Source organism: Bacillus rossius, chromosome 8 (genome assembly GCF_032445375.1).
Source record: "Bacillus rossius redtenbacheri isolate Brsri chromosome 8, Brsri_v3, whole genome shotgun sequence".
In the NCBI taxonomy this organism is placed as follows: Eukaryota; Metazoa; Arthropoda; class Insecta; order Phasmatodea; family Bacillidae; genus Bacillus; species Bacillus rossius.
Window position 1 is genome coordinate 70,816,903 of NC_086336.1, and position 15,761 is coordinate 70,832,663.

General features: G+C 43.9%; 1 protein-coding gene across 1 annotated transcript in view; it reads left to right on the forward strand.

Moving 5' to 3' along the window:
* LOC134535412 (inactive dipeptidyl peptidase 10-like) overlaps window positions 1–15,761 on the forward strand; it is a 344,969-nt gene that overhangs the window by 267,393 nt on the left and 61,815 nt on the right. The gene's annotated exons all lie outside the window — the stretch shown is intronic.

Consider the following 15,761-nt stretch of genomic DNA (forward strand, 5'->3'; position numbering starts at 1 on the left):
ATATAAAAAATTTCAGCTCTGCAATAAATTAAATTCTCCTTATTTGTACAACCCAAAAACGTTAAAAATATATCTTTGGCTGCTATTTATGCAAAACGTATGCGCTGTATGTTTTTTTTTTCATTTCGTGAAAGTTAAACAATTGACAAAGTCTAAAAGTTTATCAGTGATTAATATAAATATAGAATCTTGACCTGAAACGGGAGGCACCCCCTTAAGTGGTTAACAAGTTCAGACTGTGACCTACGACGGGGTGGGCACGCTCGTTATTGGTTGCGCCGAGGGCTAGATAAGCATCCGGGCGACCAATAGGAACCTGCACTGCTTACTAAACTACTGCAATTATACGCACACGTAAAACACGCGCATTGGGTCATTATTACTAGATTTAGCGTAATCTATAACTGATATATACGACCATTTATCATCTTGTGCTCGCTTACTGCATGAATCTGCGTGAAAGTTGTGTGACGGATGTTAATGTGAAGCCATTTCCTTTTTTTACTTCTTGGATTAGCAACGTGTGATGTTTTACAATGAACTTAATTGCAGCAGGTTCAGAATGATATGTCATTTAGTTTTTTTTGTTGACTTTATAAGAATTTTTAACGCCAACCGGCACTTAAGTTTGTTTTCCGGCATACTACATATTTTATTATTTTCTTTATTTTAATGCTATTTATTTTGAATAGCTAATGTAATGGTTATTAATTTATAAATGTGGTTAAGATTATTGGAAGGGGGTTTTGCCTAAACTTCGCCACCTAGAAAGACGTTAAACAAATTAACGTTCGGATTTTTTTTTTTTTTTTTTTTTTTTTTTTTTTACATTTTGCTCCCCGGAGACCCACAGGTTAATTTAACTAAATCTACTTCGAAACCACTCGTTCGTTAATTGGAAAAACCGTCGATGAACAATAATGAACACATTTAGGGTTGACCGAATACAAATACAATTTGTTTACTTTCCCTCTAGTGTTTTTTTTTCCAGTACCTGCTGTTTGGTCTCAACATGCAAATAGGAAAGTTTTGCAATTCAATTAGGATAGTTATTTTTTTTTTCTGAATGGGAGTGGAGTGGGATGTTCCGTTAATTCAGCAATTTATTTGCCGGCGGATAGTAGAGCTTAATTGGAAATACAGTCTGATGAACTGGCGGTAAATATGTTTGGACTTAAATACGGGAATCATGAACGAGGTAATAATAAATGTCACGCAATATAAATTACAGGATTATTCTGCACATGATTATTCCGAACTCCAGTTTGAAATCAGTGTGATGTTTTGTGAATAAAGAGCTAAAAACACGAATGCAGTTTATGATTCATGTCATAAAATTAGCTTTTGATAATAACATCTGGAAAAAAATTATTTTTAGCACAATAACAATTTTCTAAGAATGAATTTGTAGGTATATATCTCACTATTTGTTCCTTTTTTATGAAAACTTCAAGAACAGTTTTACTAGGGAAATAAATTTTGTGATAATGGACTGAATATAACTGTCTGGCATAAGTTATCTATTAAAAAAAGTCATATATTAAATGCTAGTTTTCCTTTCCAGCAACGCAAACTAGAAGGTACATACTCAGTGCCCGTTGATAGTGACCCACGCTCATGCGCAACTGCAACGACGCATTCTTGGCTGCCATGGATGATAAGGTCGATGCTCGCTGGTGCTTCTAGCGCGGTATCGCCTCTAAGCGCAAGGCTCTGGACTGGCGCGCAGTCTTCTCGTCGTGCACAGGACAACTATGAGATTTGAGTGGTGACCGTAACATTACGTGGCGGAGAAATTAAGATAAAAGTGTACTGAAAGTCCCTTGAGTGCTTTCAATAATCAGCGCCGGTTATTTGATGCCTAAAAATTCTGAGCACACGCCTTTTAGCCAGTTTAACTCTTCTAAAAATACAGTTCAACAACTTAATCCGGTAACAAAACTACCTATCGGCCATCGGCATATTCTTAAATGAATTTCGTAAACTGTTTTTAAATTTGCGTTTCTTTTTATCTGAACCTCTGTACACGGCACATGATCGGGTAGGTGGAGGGGGGGGGGCGGCATGGAAGTGGATCATTCACTTCATTAAGTGGATAAAGTGGTTGTTAAGTTTTTTAAATTTTTATTCGCAACTGGCAGCACTGAATTATTTCAGTTTTTGCCTTGGCCTACACAGCACTCAGCCTTAACGCGTGTCACAGCCATAGTTTTTACTATCTTTACCTTTGATTCAGGAGGAACCATGGTTGCAAACTATTAAGGAATTTTGAACACAACTTGAAAGAGTCGCCTCGAAGCGTAAATGAAATTATCATGAACCTTTTTAGTGTGAAGCCAAAAGACACTTTCTGACGTGATGACGTCTTATAAATCGATGAACGCCGGCAGTACGCACGAAAAAGCATGACTCATTGTCACGTTCCGCCTGAGCCGACCGTGAAAGAACCGGCCAACCACCCGTGCGAGAAAATCTTCTATAATATCAAACAGGTTAAGGCGGGATTTTTAACTAATTGTTCGTGATTATATTTAAACGAATTATTTAAATTAAATTTGCAAAAAACTGTAAATAATATTTGAAAATTAAAAAAATAGGTATGCAATTTTTCATCAATGTTTTCTTATGACGTTATCACGTAAAATTATAGTCCGTAAACCGACTTTACAGACAACCCCATTTTTTTCCTTTCCCGTGTTGACTTCAACAAGTAGCCGGAGCCAGATCACGTACCACGTCAAAACTTAAAAAAAAAAAAAAACTTAAAAAAAAAAAAAAAGGTTGTCTGTAAAGTCGATTTACGAACGATAGTTTAACGTGACAACGTCATAACAAAACATTGATGAAATGATTGCATAGTTTTATGAATAAAATTGAATCAATTTTATTGAATTATCACTGTTTTGTATGGATACAAAGGAGTGAAATGAAATCTACAATTTAATTGATGATTTTACTTTTATTTGCACTCATTAATTCAAATATGTTTATTACTTCAACGAAGAGATTATTTTAACTATAACTTTTATACATGTTTGCTATTTAACTTCTTCCAATCTGTGTTAAGGATAGGACGATGATAGGAAAAGTAGGAAACGAATGGGAGTGTTTCAAGTTTAATGTGCCTCGAAAAAGTCAAATCGATGGTTGTTCGAATCGAGTGGAAGAGAGATAGATGCGGCGCAAGCGTACAATGAGCGTAACGGGACAAAGCGTAACGGGACAATGTGCGTAACGGAACAATGAGTCATTCTTTTTCGTGCGTGCAGCCGGCGTTCATCGATTTATTAGACGTTGTCACCTCAAAAAAAAAAAATGGAATTCAGCGCGGAAGCTTTATTGCAAGTGGTATCTGCAAGGCGGAGAGACGTGATGCTATACTCGCTGCTGGGCGACAGCAGGTAGTCTGTCATGGGATGCAGCCCCCCGCTCCTTCACCGCAGCACAGGCCTGGTTGTTTTACGCCCTTCTCCCCTCCTCCCTTCCCTCCAACACCAGACACGCCGAGGGCAAACCACGGAACGGCCAGCTTCGCGCTAGTTTGACCAGCGAATCCTGAGCGAGAGAGAGAGAGAGAGACGAAGAGATATTTCAGGGTTTCCGAGTTTACGAAGGCGGGGAAAGGAAGAAGGGGAAAGAGGGGGAGTTAATTAAATTACCTCGGGCCTTGGCCGGCACGGGCCTTCCATCCCGCTTTGTGACGTAATAACGGCCCGTATGGCTGCCGCGGATGAATAACACACATTCCCCCCCCCCCCCCGTCCACAACCCTGTCTCTAGGACCGACACGCTGACCAACCAGCGTGCTGCTATTACCCTCTGCTCGGCGGGTGTGCTGCGCGCGGGGCCTAACTGGAGACTGCAGCGCGCTCGCATTGCACTCTCGGCGTGATGGCCTCTCTTCCTCTCCCTCTGTCGCTCTCTCTAAAGTCATACGGCTCAGGACACGGCCAACTGTCTGGTCAGCTGAGTGCGGTAGAGGGGCTGAGGCGGTGACTATGCTGGGTTGGTGGCCTCAGCCTCTGGTCATTGCTGAAGCACTAACACCCTCCCGATCAAACAACAGGGAGCGATCCCTAGCAGTTATGTTCCTTTAAAAAGCTCTGGAATGTTTAATCAAGAGAACTGGAACGTTACTCCCGCCCTGCCCTATAAGGGCGCATATGTGGGAGGGGACCGCGAGAACGCCGACCGTAAGGTCGGGAATAATCTGTCGCTCCCTCCGCGCCCGCCCGCCTGCAACTGAATGTGAGGTGATTCAGTTTATGTATTCCGCCGTCGACAGGAACCTGACTCGCTGAGAGCATCGTCTGACTTCAAACTGGAATCACTCCGCCAGGAAGATTCCCTCGCGAGGATTTACACAGTGCTCGACGACTTATCTTAATGAATACCAGCGGGCAGTGACATAGGGAACTTAACAAATAAGAATATGTGAAAGTGTTAAATGAAACGATAATTACAGTAATGAGTGGACGAATCTAACATGCTATAATATGTCAGGAAGGATACTTTAAATGTTTTTTTTCTGTGCTTGATTTTTTGTTAAAAGTATAGTATAACTTGTTTTAATCATGTCGGGCCGGCCCTATTTTTTTTAATACCTTTTTACTACCCTTCATTGTGAAACGTAAAGAATCTAAAACAAATGCCAAACAGATTTAATTTAATTATTTTTAAATAAATCAGGCAACCTATAGACCAATATACTTATGTAGTGATTTATTTATTTCTTATTTACCTATATCTATTAAAACGATCCACTAGCTCCCTAGTTGCTTGTGTGCAGGGAGTATCAAATTGTCTTGTTCACCGCCTCGTGCCACTTCTGGTATTACTTGTATTTTTATTTATAATTTTGCTCAGCTGTTTCCTAGGACCCGAGGGAGTTGAGAGTCAGGTCTTGTCACAGTGAACCAGTGCTGTGTCCCTCGAACATGACTGGCAGGACTCCCTGTCTTATCCCTTCGTTCGCAACCCCATGATTCTGCAGCTCCACCTGGGCCTACAGCGTTCATTTTCATTTCACAGGTCGACTCTATGTACGAGATGTGTTCGGAAAGTAACGGGAATTTTGTATTTCGCATGTTGTATTGGTCCGATACGCTCAATATTTTTTCGTTGTTGTGTTGTTAAACATGTCTGAAAAGGTATCTGTACGTTGTTAGCCATATTGGATGTTCAATTTGTTGTCAGTGTCAAAGAGGTTCAATGTGTACCATCGGGGATTTGTTATTTCCATTATTTGTTTAAGAAAAAGGATCAGAGAGCTATCGTTACATGTGGTTATAATAATGTAATAGAGTTCAACAATGTTTTATAAATGTTAAGTATTGTTTCTGCAACAGGAACACACAGCTTCAGACGAGGCGAGGGCTCAGGTCGCGCGCCAGAAAGTGCGGCTACCTGCAGAACGCCAGCGTGCGGCGGGAAGTCGCCCTCCAGGCGTCTGAGGCCGGGCTTAAAATAACAAATCGTATACAATCGTATACAATAACAAATTGTACTAAAACAAATTTAACTTTTTAATAGCTGACAACAAACTAAAAAAGGAGGTTGTCTGTAAAGTCGGTTTACGGACGATAACTTTACGTGATAACGTCATAAGAAAACATTAATGAAAAATTGCTTACTTTTTAAGTTTCAAATATTATTTACAGTTTTTGCACATTTAATTTAAATAATTTGTTTAAATATAATCATGAACAATTAGTTAAAAAGCCCGCCTTAACCTGTTTGATATTATAGAAGATTTTCTCGCACGGTGGTTGACCGATTCTTGCACGCTGGGCTCAGGCGGAACGTGACAATTTTTCGTGCGTGCAGCCGGCGTTCATCGATTTATAAGACGTTATCACATCAAAAACCAATATGTTTAAGAATGTGCAGATACTTTTCAGACATGTTTACCAACCCAACAACGAAACAATCGCGCGACTCTGGACTAATTGAATCTGTGAAATACAAAAATTCCCGTTAATTATTGAACACATCTCGTATTCGCAAACATCTCCGGAATTAACGTAACTTGCGGTATCAAGTTAGATATGATAAACACAACATTGGGGCAAGAATTTTGCCTTTATAAAAATATTTTTTGTTTCGTGTATTTTTAAATCACTGCCTTTTTGTTTCTTTTTTATCGCCAGACTTAAATTGTAATTCGTTTATTTTGTGACTTGCTAGAGACATTGATATTGGTTATATCCGAACGCGGTCAAGTATAAAAATTACACATTCTCATGAAAGTAGCAAACAGTGAATAAATGAAGTTGGTTCAAGATTACAGAGAGTGGTAAAGCCAGCGAACCTACGAAGATTGACTGACACTAGTAATATTTTGGACTGAATATGCCCCCGATGTCTGATCAGTGTGGGGGTCATTACAGACCAATGAGAGGGCGAGAGGATTAAGAGCGCAACGTCCGCCACGCTTACACTTGCGAAGTGCCCGCGTCGCTGGACTTCAGGCCTGGGCGAGTGAGTGAGAGGAAAGCTAAGCCAGTCAATGATTAAGAGGCAAACAACCTCATTTTAAACGGCCAAGCATTCAACCGTTCAGTTTTTTCGTCCACTGAAATGGACAAATTTATATCTCAATGATACAGGGAGTTTACAGACTTTGAATTTATGGGTTACGGTGTACATTCCAGTGACATCACACTTTATGGCTATGAAATAAATGTATTTTATATTAATATTTGATATATTAAGTTATATTTATTAAATAGTAATATTAAGATTATGATAATTATGCTTTATTACTTAATATATACAAATAATTTTGTTAAAAAAGAAAATTTTATAATTATGTCTTTGGAATCGGCCAAGTGCGACTGAAATTAAATGCAATTTTGCCTGCACACATTTTCCTCATCGAAATTCTGTGTCATTAATGTTCAGATTTGTCTCTTGGTATTTTTATATGCGTAATAACGACCGAAAACGATCACATTTTAAGGAATCGGTGAATTTTCTGGCTTTTTATTTTGCGCGTGCACAAAAGACGCGCTGCCTCATGGAATACGAAGTCAGTTTTTTTTTGCGCAGAAGGTTGGTACCTCGGCACCGGCGCCGGGAGATAGCCCGGGCAGAGGTCGACCAATCAGACAAAGAGCAGGTTCACGTATGCGGACGTAGCAGCTATTTTTCACAGCGGGTTGAAGGGTTGCCAGATATGAGCCGAATCCTCGGTCGCCCATAAACTGAATCCTTTATGTTCCTGAGAGAGACTTGTCGCTGGAAAACCCGCAAGGATGCTGAGCTATTTTTTAAAAAAATAATAATGATGTTACGATAGGTATTGATTAGAGACCTGCAAAATTCGCGGATTCATTCGGTGATATGCTAGAATTACCTCTTAGACAATTTTGCTATTGGCTTACTGTTCATCTGGACGAATCTCAACCAGTTATAAACCCTCAACCAAAGAAGGATCGAATCACAGACAAACCAGCTGAGACGACTTACAAGTCGGCAGCCAATTAACTTGCGTTATCTGCCCGAGTGTACAGGGGTATGTACAGTCTATCCTGAAGGCCATCGAAACCGCGAATTTTTCAGGTCTCTAGTAATGATTCATGAAATTAATTTACTTTTCACGTGCATTTTGGGTGTGCCATGCCAATATTGTTGGGGTACTGAACTAGCTAGTTAAGTAATTATCAGGGGACACGATGGCAGACGCTATTTCTAAAAAAAAAATATACAATTTAGTCCTCGTGAAGATACATATTTTACTATAAGTTTCACGTAGGCGCAGTTTTCAACTCGCTCTCTGGCGGCTTGCACGCTTCTGTTTAAGCATTTGAAAGTTATTTCATGAAACAGCTTTTATTACGACAACAATATGCAGTTTGCACGCTATAAAAGACAATTTCATAAATCTGATTGCACAGGACTTTAACTTACATTAATTTTCGAAAAGTTTTTTTTTTTTTTTGCTGCGTGCAACGGGGCTGGATTTATTATTATCTACAGTCCGTTAAGCCTTAGCTTTGCTTGCAAAACTGTAGTGCCAAGCCTGCAGTGTTGGAGGGGCTGTCTTGTGCACCCTGTTCGGCAGCAGATTTTGTAGTAAGAGGTGCGGTGTGATTTGTTCAGTTGATGATACAGTTCATCATACATTATGAGCTGCACGGGAAAATACCAGAGAGATAATAGGCTTATGTATGTATGTATGGTGCATATGTATGTTTAAGAGAATGCTATCGTTGTATGTGTGGTTGTACTGGACAAGTATAACTTTGGGAAACCAGACATATCCAAATATTCCTTGTACGTGCATTTTTGGATATTTTTTTTATTTCTGCGACTGGAAAAGTGTGCTACATGAATGAAATTAAAAATAGAAGAGAAGCTTGTGCTATGTTTACACAGTCTTCCTGCACACTTGGTTGGTGGTTCGCTGGGACCTGAGCAGGAGACACCCCAGTGAGACACGGAGCAGCTCCGGGACAGCCACGAGCCAGGGCTGAGTCCCGCTCGCGTCTCGCGCCCGAGTCTCTTGGACACACGCCATTGCAGTTCTACGCTGTCTTTCATGGGGAAAATTAACGAGTGTAAAACGAGAAATAAAAAAATTGGTTGTCTGTAAATACGGTTTACGGACGATAGTTTAACGTGACAACGTCATAACAAAACATTGATGAAATTATTGCATACTTTATGAATAAAATTTAATCATTTTTATTTTAATAATAAAAGAATAAATACTTGAAATTATACGTACTAGTAATCATATATTTAAAATGCAAGAATAATTAACCTTTATTGCCGAAATTGTTGTTGTTATAAGCAATTATAACGAACGCTGGGCTGCAGGTAAACACTCAAAAGTGAATAATTAAATTAAGGCCTTGGAAGCGTCAGCCCAGAAAACAAAACAATAACAACAATAATCACAGAGGTGCCCAGACGTCGAATAAAAGAATTTTATTTATAACCTCCTAGCAACTTTAGTAGGCTATGTGGATCGGGGATGAATACTAATGAAATAACAAGACTGGTGGTTTGATTTATATAAGTGCCCTTTTTACTAAAATAATTTACTTTTTTTTATCTTTTAAGTACACTGGTATTAAAACATATTGATTACAAAATGGAGGGAGCCCCGGGGCAACAAAATACATATAAAAGTAACACAATAATACATCTTGAACTTAATACTGGTTTTAAGTTAGCTCGCAGGCTCAAAAGAAAGAAACAATTACATTGAAATTTAATTATATCCTGTGTCCTGGCACCGGAGGTTTCGGCAGATTAAAGTCCAGAAGAAATCATTTTGAGTAGAAACTTGGAGATAAACTCGGAGTTAAACTTGGAGTTAAACTTGCAGCTAATTTTGGAGCTTGCAGCTAATTTTGGAGATAATCTTCGAAGCTGAACTTGGAGCTAATTTCGGAGCTCATTTTGGACCTCAACTTGGAGCTAAACCTCGAGGCTGATTTTGGACCCCGCCTGCAACCAAAGTCCCAAATTACTTAGACTGGTTAACAGGCGGCTAAGCCTGGGCAATACTATGCCCAGTGAAAGAATAAAAAGAGGGGGGGTAGGGATGACGACCACTTACCCAAAACAGCGGGGTGAAGTTCATGTAGACTGCCTCCAGGAGCAGGGAATGCAGCTCGCGGCACGGAAGTTCTCGGTAATCATGATTAGAGAAAATGAAATAATTTAGATTAACCAAAAACAAATACTATTGCGGGCAGCAAAATTTAAAAATTAGAAAATTGAGGCCTCTATGCCTTGACGTTGGCGACTACATGACGTAGTGTCGAGTCTGGGACGAACAACGGAGATTGACTCTCGCGGATCGCGACGCGTGGTCCGCACAGACCAGATGCTGCCCGCTGAATCTTCAAAAAATGGCGTCGGGGCGCCTAATTAAAGGAAGCAACTGCCCCCAGCCAAAGAAAAGGGGGGGGGGGGGGTTGTGGTGATTGCCCGAAGGTGTCCGGAGATGCCCGAAGGGGCGAAGCAGACTGCAACATGTTCGCTGCGCTCTCACGCGAGTCGTAGGCGAACTAAGATCGCAATCGCACTGCGACTGCTGCCAAGGTTGATTGTGACAAGCTGTCTCTTATGGGAGGGATGAGTATTGCGCTCTGGCGGGCAAGACGAGAACCTCCCTGGAGGGTCACAGAAACATCCGCTAGAGTGCAGTGGGCGCGCTCGCGACCAGCGCTCAGAGCAGGGTTAGGGATTTTTCCCGCCGCTAGACTTCGCTGAGGGCTCTGTTTGACAAGTGGGAATGTCCTCGGGGAGGCAATGTCCCCGCCTGGGTTCACTGGGGGTCGATGCTCCGGGTTGTAGTTCCCGTGAAGCCACCGGTGGTTGATGAGGGGAGGGGGGTTTAAATTTGCTAAATCGCCTGGGAAAGGCGTCATGTGGACCGTCCCGAGGCTTCGCCGCTGGCTGTAACTTGGTCCAGAGGCGTGCTGGCAAAACCCTTACGTATGCTTGCCTCCGAGAAATGAAAGTTGCTAGCAGTGGGGTTGGGGTAGCGTTCTCTTGCACGAAAGTCATTTTGTTACATGGAGAAAACGTGACGCGAACCGCGGCCGAGATGCTGCGATCACAAATCGTCAGCAAACAGTATATAATTGAAGCCTGCGAACAAGCACAGGTGCACTGGGTAGCACAAGATTACGTCGGAGTGTACAGTAATGGAAACAAAATTAAATAAAATAAAAAAAATACAAATTTATTATTTGGTTTCCTTCTTTAAAAATTAAAAATCAAATTTAAATTCGTACATTTGTGCCTGAAAGTGGCACTGAAACGGCACACAATGAAAACCACATTAACTTTTCACTTCACTTTATAAACAGTCGAGTGGAAGAGAGATAGATGCGGCGCATGCGTACAATGAGCGTAACGGGACACAGCGTAACGGAAAAATGTTCGCAACGGGACACTTTTTATGCGTGCAGCCGGCGTTCATCGATTTATTAGACGTTGTCACGTCAAAATACCACAAACCCACAGAAAACAAACCGAAATGTGCTGATATCAAACAGAAAGACCCAAACCATGGACCTAAAACAGGTAATGTGGACAAACACAACAGCGACAAACACAGACGAACACGCGTTCAAACTTAAATACCAGAAAAGCACAATAATTCCATTGAAGGAATTTAGTCACGAACAAAATGAGAACAACCATCTGGTGTTCGTCCAACTCTCTGTCTCGTGTGAACCGCAAGTCTGCCCAGGGACTTCAGAGGACTGTAGTCCCTGCCACGCCGGCAGTCCCCGCGGCAGACGAGACGCCAGACACACTCCGAGGAGACGTGAGACACACTCCGAGGAGACGCCAGACACTCCGAGGAGACGTGAGACACACTCCGAGGAGACGCCAGACACACTCCGAGGAGACGTGAGACACACTCCGAGGAGACGCCAGACACTCCGAGGAGACGCCAGACACTCCGAGGAGACGCCAGACACACTCCGAGGAGACGCCAGACACTCCGAGGAGACGTGAGACACACTCCGAGGAGACGCCAGACACTCCGAGGAGACGCCAGACACTCCGAGGAGACGCCAGACACTCCGAGGAGACGCCAGACACACTCCGAGGAGACGCCAGACACTCCGAGGAGACGCCAGACACTCCGAGGAGACGCCAGACACACTCCGAGGAGACGCCAGACACTCCGAGGAGACGTGAGACACACTCCGAGGAGACGCCAGACACTCCGAGGAGACGTGAGACACACTCCGAGGAGACGCCAGACACTCCGAGGAGACGTGAGACACACTCCGAGGAGACGCCAGACACTCCGAGGAGACGCCAGACACACTCCGAGGAGACGCCAGACACTCCGAGGAGACGCCAGACACACTCCGAGGAGACGCCAGACACTCCGAGGAGACGTGAGACACACTCCGAGGAGACGTGAGACACACTCCGAGGAGACGCCAGACACTCCGAGGAGACGCCAGACACTCCGAGGAGACGCCAGACACACTCCGAGGAGACGCCAGACACTCCGAGGAGACGTGAGACACACTCCGAGGAGACGCCAGACACTCCGAGGAGACGTGAGACACACTCCGAGGAGACGCCAGACACTCCGAGGAGACGTGAGACACACTCCGAGGAGACGCCAGACACTCCGAGGAGACGTGAGACACACTCCGAGGAGACGCCAGACACTCCGATGAGACGTGAGACACACTCCGAGGAGACGCCAGACACTCCGAGGAGACGTGAGACACACTCCGAGGAGACGTGAGACACACTCCGAGGAGACGCCAGACACTCCGAGGAGACGTGAGACACACTCCGAGGAGACGCCAGACACTCCGAGGAGACGTGAGACACACTCCGAGGAGACGCCAGACACTCCGATGAGACGTGAGACACACTCCGAGGAGACGCCAGACACTCCGAGGAGACGTGAGACACACTCCGAGGAGACGTGAGACACACTCCGAGGAGACGCCAGACACTCCGAGGAGACGGGAGTAGTTCATCTCGCGGCTGCGTCGCTGCAAATGAAAAAAATAAAATAAAAACAGTGCAATCTTCGGGATGTGATTTCCCTCGAGTCCCGGTCTCCTTGCTGTCTGTCGCGCGGGAAGAGATGTTCGTGCGGGGCCTGTCGCAACCGCGCACTCTCTCGTCTGGGAAGCACTCCGAGCCCCTGCCTATTAGCCTTCATCGTAACAACAGTGGTATTCCCTCTGTCTTAACACTGTTTCAGGCGGAAAAATATTCAACACGTGTTTTCCCGTTTTTAATGTAATCAAAAATCAGTCTACAAAAAAACAACGTTGTCCTTTCAGAGATATGTTATCAATTATTGGTTTTACTATAAAATATAATTTGTGTCTCTTTTTGGAAGTTTAAATATTCTGTGCACGTATTTTCATACCCATAAGCAAACCATTTTTTAACTGTTTTCCCGCGGACAAAAAGAAAAATATATATCATTATTTTTTTCATAATAATATTTTAATCCTAACTGAGAAAGTTTTCGAGCGCTACGAAATCAAGTTACGGAGAAATGAACCAGAGCAGAGATTGATTTGGCTCATCTGCCTCAAACCTTCTGGTGTTCATCCAGCGCTCTATCTCCTGCTAAACTAAGTCTTTCCAGAGACTTCCGGGGGGGGGGGGGTGTCTAAAGTCCCAGCAAGATCACAAGTGGCCTACCAAGATACACGGCCGGGTCCCCGCATGGACCGCATCCATTCCTCCTCCCCGCTGTATCTCCTCCTCAATGCTGTATCTCCTCTGAACTGGAGTCCGAGGAACAGCACGGTCGAACGGCTTCTCTCGACACCCGACCACATGCGTCCCTCCTCCTGTGAACGAGCCATTCTTCCTCGCGCCTCGCTTATCGCGCCACTGGGGCGTTGGGGAAGGGGGGTTCCGTCGTGAGAGCGAGCGGCGGCGCTAAAAGCAGCGGGGCCGTTGTTGCCGTCTCCAGAGGATGTTTGTATCGCCCCGTGCGTGCGTGTGTGCGTGTGTGCGCGCTGTCCACTCGGAGGCACTCAACTCGTCGAGAAGGGTTCACTGTGCTCACAACCGACAGCCAGAGACCGGAAAAAAATTCGCGGATTCATTTCGCGATAGGCTAGAATTCAAACAGTTATACCACCTCAGTGCTGCCTCTACTACTGGCTCGCAACTCACCTGGATGACCCTGGGCCAGTGAGAAAAAACTCAACTAAAGCAGTCATCAAATCACAGACTGCTACGTTGGGACGTCTCACAAGACAACAGCCAATGAGTGGGTGGCATTTGAATGAGTGTACGTAGAACTATGGAGTTCATGCTAGAGGTCATTGAATCCGCGAATTTTTTTTTCCCCTACTAACAGCTTCTTCTCAATTTCCGTGTTTTATTTTTATTATTCTACTGACAGAAAGTAACTCTCCTGGAACTCTTTCCTCCGGTTTTTTTTATCAATGTGTCCGAATCTGTGTCACATTCTTCCGCTAAGACTTCTTGCTTCAGCAGCAAGCAGGCTGTATCCTCCAGTACAGGAGATAACAACAGGCCTCAGCAAGCCCGGAATGTAAAGAACACTCCGAAGTGATCTATTCACTAACTTTCGCGACTTAACAACACTAACCTTAACTTGCAGCTTATCTTAGCAATACTATCCGTAACTTGCTATTCTCTATGTGCATTTGGTAAGCTTCCGTTTTCCGATTTTGCAAGCAGAAAACAAAATTCCAAAACCACTCTTTGTTCGTTTAAATCTGTCATAACGGACTTCGCGGACGGAACACGAGAACAGTAAGAGAAAAAAAAATTACTACGATCAAACACTAACCTACAAACTGATGCCGTCTGGGCAGATGTTTAGTGAAGGCATCTACTAAACCCATCTAGCGGGAGAACTCTCTACTACGTCTACAAATGGGAGCGCACTCTCATTCTGTTTTTTTTTTGGGGGGGGGGGGGGGCTATTGTAGGTCAGAATTTAACACAGCAAAATGAAAATTGAGAAGTTTGCCTCGAATACGAACGCGGGAACTCCAGTTTGCCTCTCCCCTCCCCCTCAATACCCAATCAACACACCCCTCCCCTTTTTCTTCCACCTCGTGTACTACGAGGCAAGGATGTTTCACCTGTAACTGATTAGAGGCAGGCATTTGGCATGGAAAAGCACCTGACCGCTCATAAGGCTGCAGTGAGGCCTGCCCACAACGAAGTGTCCTGCCTTGTGGTTGGCTGTTTTCGGCGAGGGAAGCCACTCGACACACTTGGCCGGGGGCATATGGGTCGCGCTTGCTTCCGCACGGAATGACTCGAGATGCGTGTGTGTACCGACAGCTGACGTGTTCCTGAAATAAACTCGAAACGCAGTCGATGATACACGTGTTTCACCGACCGAAAAAATACATGCTCAATTGCTGATGATGAGAGAGACGCGGGGAAAAAAAAAATTTCGCGTGTTCAGTTTGCGATAGTCTAAAAATTACCGTGTTTATTTTTTACGGCTCGCCGGGGTTTAATTGGATGTCCGAACCAAATAAGTGTTTGAATAACATAGGCTGCCGTATTGAGACGTCTCGCAAGTCAGGATGTTTGCTCAAGTACGTAGAGGACTGTGGAGGCTAGTCTAGACGGTAAATGAAATTGCGGCTTTTTTTTTTTTTTTTTCCTAGTGCCTGTATTGACAATGCACGGGACTTCACATAGCGCGCGGGATATTGTGGCGCCACTTTGTGGGTTTGGCTCTCCTCCTTCGTGTGTGTGTGTGTGTGTGTGTGTGTTTGTGGCCCGGGCTTGCCGTCCCTGAGGCAGCCGGCTCTGCGCGCCAGATTGATTGTTCCCCGGGCAGGGTGGCTCCCCCCATCACCCCCCCCCCCCCCCATCATCCCCCCTTCACACCTACACACACCACCACACACACGAGGCGCCGAGAGTTGGCGCGCCAGTTGCCCGACTCCCGACAGCTCCCTAGAGTCCGCTCTGCGGAGGAAGACACGAGCCCGGCTCCAACCATAGAGCTAGAGGTTTGCGGAGAGCGCCGTGGGATCGCCAACGTACATACATAGACTCACTTACGAGTAGAGACAACCTTGTGAGGTGAAACCGAAATAACACTGAAATGCAAGTTAATGAACCATTTAATAAAGATATGCTAGTTAATTAGTTTTTTTTAAACTAAAACTAACGTAAAACACAAAAAAAAATTATTCTTTGTAATTTAGTGACTAAAATATATTTAGCAAGAAGTTTGTACCGAAATGTAGGTAGGTTGGAAAATGATGCTTTTTATAAGTTGTTTG